Here is a 9526-nt window from a genome sequence, read left to right as displayed (position 1 = left end):
TCTCAAAAATATGTAAATAAAAATGAAAGCATCATTGGAAAGCTATCTACTTACTGTGTGTAGGCGTGTGTGCCATGGTGCATGTTTGGGGTTCAAAGGACAACAGTGTGGAGTCTGCTCTCCTTCTATCTTTATGGGGGTTCTGGGGCTCAAACTCAGGTCATGAGGCTTGGACAGCAAGCGCCTTTACCTGCTGAGCCATCTTGCTGGCCCCAATACTAAAACATCTTTGTATAGAAAAGTCTAGCAGTGCAGAAAAGCAAGGTCATATAAATTACACCTAGTTTTAGCTCCTCAAAGCAAACAGTATTGACATTTTTGAAGAACATCCTTCCGTCCTGTATCCCTTCTCTCTGTGTCTCTGTCTTTTGCACGCACACACACACACACACACACACACACACAAATGTGTGATTTTATATAAACATCGTAGTCTGTTTTGTCATGTGAATTTTTTTCAATCAACAAGGTTTAATGGATTTTTTTGCATATTAAATATATAAAAATTTACATTTTAAAGAATGTTCCAAAAACATACCTCCACACAGTTTTATTCAGTTAAAAGGGCGACTTCTCTCCTCACCTCTGCCCCACCCCACTTCTCTCGGGGAGAGGGGGTAACCTCATCACTACATTTCTGTCCCAGCCCAATAGGGCTTCACCCACAGGGGCCCAGAGGGACACTCTCCTCTCAACTAGAGCTGAACCAAGAGGCAGGCTGGCAGGGGAAGGTGAAGCTAGGGACCCCAGGGGACAGACATGACCCAGGGAGGGTGGGGAAGAGACAATCAGTGCATCTCTTGAGAATGGGGCCTGGATACATAGCACCAGAAATTGAGGTCTCCTCACCCATTTTCCCCTAATCCCCCATGCCTTAGGGGGTGGAAGCTTGGAAGGGAGTGACCTGGGGTCCTTGGCTACCTGTTGTGAAAAATTAATTTCGAGATTCATCAGAGTGACTAATTTCCCTAGGAGGGGAAGATTTTGAACCCCGAGAACTCCTTGTGGGAACATTTTTGCTAAGTGTCCCTTTGTAAAAAGCCAAATGTAGTCTTGTTCTTCAGCCTTTCCCTCTCTCCTCTTCCATGTTGACCCTCAGGTCAAGTGATCCATCCCCCTGCTTCGAAACAGAATCCTGTAAGTTCCCAAAAATCTGTGCAGAGAAGGAACTATGCTTGTCATAGCTGGATGGTCCCAGGAACACGTTGCTGGAAGAAGGGGCGGGGGGGTAAGTGTGGTCTCCCCCTAATCTGGTGGGTTCATAGAACCTGCCTTATTAACCTTAGATTCCTCACACACACACCATCACCCCCATTCCCTCTAATTTCTTCTACCCAAAAAAGAAAGTGCTTGTGAAAAAAGCGGGGGCTGAGTGGCCCTGGTGTCACCACTGCCAGTCCCGCCCCTATGCCAGCTTGGGTGAGAAGAGCCCTGGCAGTGACACCTCCTCTTCCTGCCACCTCACCCTCCTTCCCAGTCCCCAGGGCTGGAGAGGTGGGAAGAGTGGATCGAAGAGAGGAGGCCCCTTGGGATCCCCTCTCTTCCCTGTGGCTGCTGCTCCCAGCCCCTCTCTCATATAGCCAGCACATCCTACCCACAGGCTGGCCCTGATGGGGAAGGAGCAAAGAAACACAGGGTAGACACCCAGGATGGAGTCAGCCAGCACCCCATTGCAAAAGTCAGTCTGAATGGGTAACATGGGAGACAGAACGCTTCAAAAGTCACACATCCTCTTTGCCATGGAGCTAGGGCTGAGGGTCTGTTGTCGACTCCCCAGGCTAGTGTTCTTCCTAGAAGTCGGGTAAATAAAAACCAGCGAGGGCTGGGGTGTGGCTTGGTAGCCAAGCACCTACCTGACTATAAAACCCTCAGTTCTGTCTCTGGCATCACAAAAATGTAAGTCTGATAGTCCTCTAAAAAAGATCTGAAAATTGGGGAGCAGGGAGAGATTGCAGCTAAACCCTCCTCCGACTTGACACTGGCTCTCCTCACCCTGTGGTGTTCTACAAGTGTGCAAGATTTCTTTCCAGTCTAAGATGTAGGATTCCAGGGGCTCGTGCAAGGCCACACAGTCCCATCATCCCTCTAGGCCACTACCTAGCCCAGCAAACTCTCACGTGTTCCCAGACATGCCGATTCTGGGGCCTGACAGACTTCAGTGTCTTGGGTTGAGGTGACAATGGCCTTTGGGGTACCTTACACTCCACTTCCAGGCCCCTTCTTCTTCCTCTCTGCTATCTCCAAGCCAGATGTGCCAGAAATTTGCAGTGCCAGGGCCTAGGGGATGGAGGCCATGGGAAGCCTTACTGCGGGCATTACAGTGTCCTGGTCGGGGGCATAGGGCCAATAGCTCAGAGCTCAGGCCCCACGGGCCAAGTCTCTGCCTTTGGAACCACAGGCTAGAGCAGTGGAGGAGGCCTGCGCACCGGGCTCAGGATACACTCATGAGAGAGCCAGAGGCAAGAAACCGTGAAGTCAGATACTTAACTGTGACTCAGTGAGAAAGTGTCGGGCCCCAGAGGGGGGAAGCAAGGGAGAGATGTCCCCGAGAGCAGAGAGCAAAGACCTCAGGGGCTAAAAGGCTTTGGGGTGCCAAAGCCCCAAGAGAGGGAAATGGCATCTTCCACAGGTGACTTGGTGGGAACCCCCCCAATTCCAACCCTCACTAGCTGGGTAACCTATTGAAATGTCATGACATCGTTGGCTTCCTAGTCAGAGAAAGAGACTCACTTGGACCATAAAGGCAGAGAGCCTTGGCCTAAGACAGGAGCAGAATGGAGGCCCAGGCTGTTCGCCTCTCTTTTGTTTCCAGCTGCCTGCTTCTTCCCTCTCCTCTCTCTAGCTTAGTGTGGCTGCTCAACAAAGGGCCCCTCACAGTCATCCCAGTCCCTTAGGTCCTTGAGACAGAAGAGAACCCCTCATTCAGAAGACTGGTCTCAGAAAGGAGGGGTAGGCTTGCCTTCCTCCGGACCCTATACAACATTCCCCGACCCCCCAAGGGCTGTGATAAACTAGGCCCTGGGAACTCTTGGGGACACAATTCAGGATCAATCCCCTGACCCCAAAGAGCTCCTAGCCAGGTAGGCGACCATGGGCCCCAGACTTCCCCGCACTGCAGCCCACTTCATCCCCCAGAGGCAGACGGGCAACCCAACAGTGTGTGCAAGCATAGGACACGCCAAACATGTAACCCTGCAAGCCAGGCCCTTGGCCCCTCCTGAACTCTGCTCCCACATCCACCCAGCCTAGCAGGGTTCTCTGGGCATCTCACCCTGTCATCCACTCCCCCTGAAGCCCTCCCTGCTCCGAGTCCAGAGAGCGCCGATATGGCCGGAACCGTCGGCTTAGCAGAGAGGGGGCAGGGCACTGACGAGCACCTGGAGAACACACCCCACCCCCAACAGTGACAGCTGCAGGAGGTCGGAATCCCCAGCACCCAGTACCCAGGGCTTACTCCAAGGTCAAGGGCTCCAGGCTCTCATTCCTGGGTGGGAGTCGCTCTGCACACTTCTCGAGATGGGTAACTTTCACCCTCTGGTCCTAGACGCCACCGCAGCCCCACGTTGAGCTCTCCTGACTTTCTCATTCCTTTCCACCAGCACCCCATCCTTAGGGATGAGGGTCCCCTTAACCCTTAAGGTAAATCACCTGGAGCAACTCTCTAATCGCAGGGATTGTCAGGGTACTGAGGGCAAACACAAGCTTTAGGAAGGCCCTGGGGGAGACAGTGCCTCTTCCCCCCAGGGAATCTGGCAGGCAGGCCTTAATCTCAGCAGGAAGCAGGGTCTGGTTACCAGAGGTGGGGGTGGGGGAATGCCAGGGCCTTGGGTAAAGGGAGATGAGCCGGGGAGGGAGAGAGGAGCCTGGGCAAGACTGGCGAGGTGGCCTTTACTCCTGTGTAGCTGGGATCCACTGTCCCCCCACATTCCATCTTCCACATAGCTTCCAGAACAGTCTGGCAGTGCCAGCCTGTGCTTCCCATGGGCTAACCACAGGGCTCTGGCCACAGATAACTCCTGTTTGGGCCCTCATTTCTCCCAGATCCTTAAGCTTCCCTAGTAGCTGTGTCTGTATTTTTCTGTCTCCTTCCTTCCTTCCTTCCTTCCTTCCTTCCTTCCTTCCTTCCTTCCTCTCTTTCTTCTTTTCTTGAGACAAGGTCTCACTAGGAAGTGCTGGCTTAGAACTAGGTAGACCATGCTGGCCTCGAACTCACAGAGATCTGCCTGCCTATTGAGTGCTGGGATTAAAGTTGTGTGCCACTATGTCTAAAGCTTTTGGTGCTTCTTTGCCTTGTTGTTTGGAGCCTGTACATGTCTCTAGGTCCTTGTGTTCTAGCATGTCTTGGCCATATCTACCTCTATTTCTGGATCTAGGAGAGGTAGAGGAAGGATGCTAAGGAAGCCAAAGTTAGCCTCAACTACATATCAAGTTGAAGGCCAGTCTGGGCTACATGATACCCTATCTGAAAAATAACTAAAACCAAAACAATGGATGTACTGGCTGGCGTCCTGAACATGGGGTCTCTATCTGTCTCTGTCTCCTGCTATCCCTGGCTCCATGAACCTGCTGTAGTCGCTATCATGGGTTCCTGTCTGTCTGTCCCTGCATCTCTGGCTCTGTCAGAGTCTCAAGGTCAGTCCAGCTCTCGGGACCCTATTGAACATCTGTATATCTGGGATGGTGCCTCCTTTTGGACCCTTGGCTTTGCCCTTCTTGCTAATGTGACAGGATAAGGTGATACGGGGCAGTTTGGTGACCTGCTAGGGAAGGAGGGACGAGGGGACAGCAGGTCCATGTTGGATGAGAGATCAAGGTGTTCAATCAGTTTCTAATGGGGTGTGGAGCAAGCTGAGCAGCCCCAGACCTGAGGATGGAGCTCACAGGGACACAGGGTGGTGCCCTTGCTCAGGGGGTAGGGACTGAGTTACACAGAGACGAAGCTGGAGGTGTGGTGTGCCTGGATGCCAGTACTCAGGAGGCTAAGCTAGGAAGAGCCTGAGCTCCAGGCTAGCCTGGGCTACACAGAGAGACCCTGTTTCAGAAAACAAGAACAGAAAACAAAAAACCAAAACAACGAAAGACTGGCTGTTGGGATGGCTTGGTCAATAAAATGCTCGGTTCACAGAATGAGGACCTGAGTAAGTCTCCCATACTCCCACTGTGCCAAACACAGTATCACACACTCGTGATCCCAGCTCTGGGGAGGAGACAGGAAGGAGGGTTCCTGGGACCCAATGGTCAGGCCCTCTAGCCAACTCCAGATTCAGTGAAAGACCCTGTCTCCAAAAATAAAGGGGGAGGGTGGTGGTGGTCTTGAGACATGGCTCAGCATTTAAGAGCACTGGCTGCTCTCACAAAGAACCCAAGTTCAGTCCTCAGCACCAGCAGGGCGGCTCACAACCAGTCGGTAACTCCAGTTCCAGGGGATCTGACATCCCCTTTTGGCATCCAAGGGCACCAGGCACTCACGCGATGCACACATATACACGCAGGCTAACACTGGCACACGTCACCAAAAAAAAAAAATCTTTAAATGAATATATACGGAGACACAGTTGAGGAAGACACCTAACAAGGACCTGTGTACTGATATGCATGCACGCACACACACATACACAAACACAGACACACACAGAGACACTGAGCAGGGAGAAACTGAAACAGACAGAAAGACAGACAGGAAGCTCTGGGTTCTGATCCTAGCTCCCCCGCCAGCCCTACATGACCTTGGACCTTTCCCTTTCTTTCCCTGCACCTCAGTTTTCTGCTCTGTAAAATGAGAGCACCATCTACAATTCAGAGAGAGCCAGAGTGACAACTCTAGATTCAGATCAGAAGGCTGATACCTTTACTGTCCCCAGAGGAGATGCCCCCAAAGTCCCCTCTCCTCTAGACCATCAGTCCTTGCGTCTGCCATTCAGCACCACTAGGGGCAGGACAGAGGAAAGAATGAAGGGTAGACAGCAGGAAGGACTTCCTGCCCTGCAAAGGGAGGGTAAGGAGGTCCCAGCTTCTCCTAGCAGCAGACCTCCAGGGCCCCCCTTTGTTGGGGCTGGGGGTAGAGTGGCAGGGGTGGGGGGCACTCAGAAGCTGGGTGATTAGCCTTCGCTCTCAGGCCCCGAGGGGAGGGGCTGCTGGACTAAGAAAGCAACGCAAAGTGACAGGGGTGGTTTTGACACGCGGTGGAGCTGACGGGCCCAGGGGGCCAGGGTTTGGTTTGGGAGGGGGGGATCTTATCAAATGATTAAAAAATAGGTCAGAAGGAAGAAGCCACAGCCGGCACTGTGTCCGTGGTGAGAAGGCCACACAGCTTCCCCAGGGCTGTGGGCTTTTGTAAGGTGGGGGTGCCGAGGAGGGCTTCTAGGGGTGGGTGGAGGGAACAAGAAGACTGCTGGGCCAGCAGCTGGCCTCTGCCTCTCCAGCTCCGTTCATGGGTCTGTTAGAATTCTACTTTCAGGCCCCTCAGGCTACTTCTTCCTTCATCCACGGCTCTAGCCACATCACACTCCCTGTGCTCCAGCACCAGAGACCCCGTGGCGTGGAAGTCCTTCTCACCCGCTAGCCTCTGGTTAGCTGCTGCAAAGACAGCTCACCCTGCTCTTGCCTCTCCAGATGGCTCCCTGCTATCATCTTACCAACTCCATGGACTATGTGGGGTCCACTTTGCCCCTCCAGCTTATTCTTAGCACTTCTATGAGCCCCTCCCTTCCTGTAAACTGTTTAACAGTAGCGGCCTGGCCTGGAAAAGGCACAGCATGGGGTGGTCCTGGGACCACAGGGCAAGTTGATGATCTCCAGGAGCAAAGCAAACAGGGACCGAGTACCCGGTAGTTTAAGTCTCTACCCTTCTACCCTTGGGCATTCTTTGAGCCATCTTCCCATAAGCCTTCACTCTCAATCCCTTTTCTTTTCTGAGCTCCCTGCAATGGAGAACAGTAGAGACTGTCCAGGGTCCTTGGAACTCCAGGCACTGGCCTAGAAGTAATGATGGATAGTGGAGAGATAAGGCCAGCCATGGTGTCATCTCTAGTCAAGGGGACACCTGAGTCTCAGCTGCTCCCATGCAGGAAACCCAGGGCCATGTTGGCATGAAAATGGATTGGCTAGATCTGACCTTGAGATTAACCCCACTTACCACCGCAGATGTAGATCTGTTCTGACACACAAGTCTGGATCTCCCTGGGGCCTGAGGTCTACTCTCCGCCCCTCTCGGCCACCCAGTAAGTGTCACAACGAGTCCCACCAAGGCCATGGGCAGCTGGCACTCTGTGCAGGACCTAGAAATGGCCTGGACAGCGTCTCTGGTTGCAAGGGGGGAAACTGACTTGGCGGTCCATCAGTGCCCCCTCTTCTTGCCTGCCAGAGTCTGACACCGTGGACCAGGGAGGGGAGGTTAGTGAGGGTCAGGCAAGTCCTTAGCAACTGGACAATTCAGAGGGTCAGGCAAGTCCTTAGCAACTGAAGCAGCGACTGGAAGTGGAAATACCAGCCCATTTCCTCGCTGCATTTCCTGCGGGGCATGCGTACACTGACCCAGGCGCTGGGATGCCTTGTGCCCAGAACACCTGCTGCTCTGGACATATGGTCACACCTGGCTTCTGCTTCCTCTCATCTCTGTGAATTGGGAAACAAAACCCCAGTTCTGTTTGCCCCCTCTGCTGCTGGGCAGCTGGGATGGACGAGAAGGAAACAGAGAGGACAGCCACAGGCAACTCACACCCCTTGCTTATATTTGAATTGGCAGGAACCATTCTGCCTAACTCACAGGTGGGGGAAAGGAACCAGAGGCACAGAGAAGTTAGCGGATTCTCAAGGCCACATAGTGGGTAACGCGGTGCTGCACCTCCCTGGGACTCTGAACTCTTGGGGACATTGAAGGGGACATTGGACATTGAGAATGGCACCATGCCCTCAGACTCAGTTGTCTGTTTCCTGGATTCCTTTCCGGGTATCTTTTCCAGTTCACTCTTGGCTCGGAGTCCTTCTGCAGAAAAAAGAGCCTCCAAAGCCTTCTTAGGTGCCTGGTACTCCTCCACCCCCTCCTGACATCCTTGACTGCCTGTAGACCCCATGGAACTAGACCCCATTACTCAGTAACCCCATCACTTTTATGAACTGAGGGATGGCAAGGGTCATAGATGGGCACAGTCACACAGCTGAGAGCAGGCTGGGCAGGGTAAGAACGCGGGAAGATAGGTCCAGACAGGAAACGCCCTGGAGTCTTGGCTTCTTGGAGCAGGAGTGGGAAGCAGGGATGCTCCTGGTCCCTCTGAGATGTCTGTTGACAGCTGTTGAGCCCATTCCTGGACATCTGGGCAGGCATGTGCTTGCACCAGTGTGGACAGGTCCTTGGCAGGCATATGCTCCCACTCGAGTGGACAGGTCCTGGGCAGGCATGTGCTTGCACTAGAGTGGGCAGCCCTGTGGGTGGCGCTGCACTCTCTAAGGCTGGGACACCTTACTCTGCCCTGCTGGCCAACCCTTCTTCCTCTTGTTTTTCACCCTGAGACCTGTGAGCCTAGGATCAAGAAATGGGAAGCAGAACCAGCTGCCAGCTGCTCAGTCCCTCTCCGTGCTAAAGAACTGGTCGCCATTCTGGGGGACCTGAATATCCTCCTTGATGCTGCAGAAGTTGCCTGGGGACAGACTGGAATTTAAGAATTATTGTTAGGGCTGGGGGTGAGGAGGGGGCTTGACAACGTATGGGGAAGTCAGGGGCCCACCCTCTGGCTCCAGATACTTTTCAAGATCTGCACCCTTAACAGCAAGACTTCGAGAAAGAGCCTCTGAGACAGAGTCCTTTCCCTGCCCACGGCCACAGGTTCTTCCTCGAGTCTTAATCCCTTAGAGAGGGGTGGAAGAGGACAGAGATGAATCGCAGTTTCTTATAAACCTGGTGGCTTCTTGTTCTCCGACGACAGTACAGTGAAGGAGCCCTGTGGTTCTGGCTTTGAGTCAGCCCCCTAGTCCGGGCGTCCCCAGTGCCATCTCTCTCCGCCCCGCCCAAACTGGAAAATCAGGCTCACGCCTGTGCCCGAGACTCAGTGCTTCCCCACACCATTTCGCTTTCCGCTAAAAGGAGGTGTTTCCTCGAAGCTGGGAAAGTCAACCACGGGGAGGCGGGACTCGGGGGGCACGGGCACTGGCGGGGGTGGGCCTACCTGCCTTCCTGTTCCTCTCCTGCCCCCTCCTCAGCGCAGCTCCCCACCCCCTGCTAAAAGCCCAGTGTCTTTGCGCCGAGAACGCACGTTTGGCTGTGGGGGGAGGGGCTCCCGTAGAGAGGGCGGAGCGAAAGAGGGAGCTATCACACTTCTAGTGTCACTGAATGACGGAAGCCCAGGGTCCGTACATAAGTTCCTGGCCCCTTCCTATGTCCATAAGTTCCTTTGTATGAGGGAGTTAAATGTCCCCCCACCGCCTGCAGAGGAAAAGCCCATTCACTTCGGAGGAAGGCACTCAGGTGTTTTGTTTGTTGAGATAAATCTCTTTGCAGCCCAAGCGGGCCTCGAACTTGCTGTGTAGCAGA

Source organism: Microtus pennsylvanicus, chromosome 11 (genome assembly GCF_037038515.1).
Source record: "Microtus pennsylvanicus isolate mMicPen1 chromosome 11, mMicPen1.hap1, whole genome shotgun sequence".
In the NCBI taxonomy this organism is placed as follows: Eukaryota; Metazoa; Chordata; class Mammalia; order Rodentia; family Cricetidae; genus Microtus; species Microtus pennsylvanicus.
The sequence above is the reverse complement of the archived record's forward strand: the minus strand, read 5'-3'. Positions refer to the sequence as shown.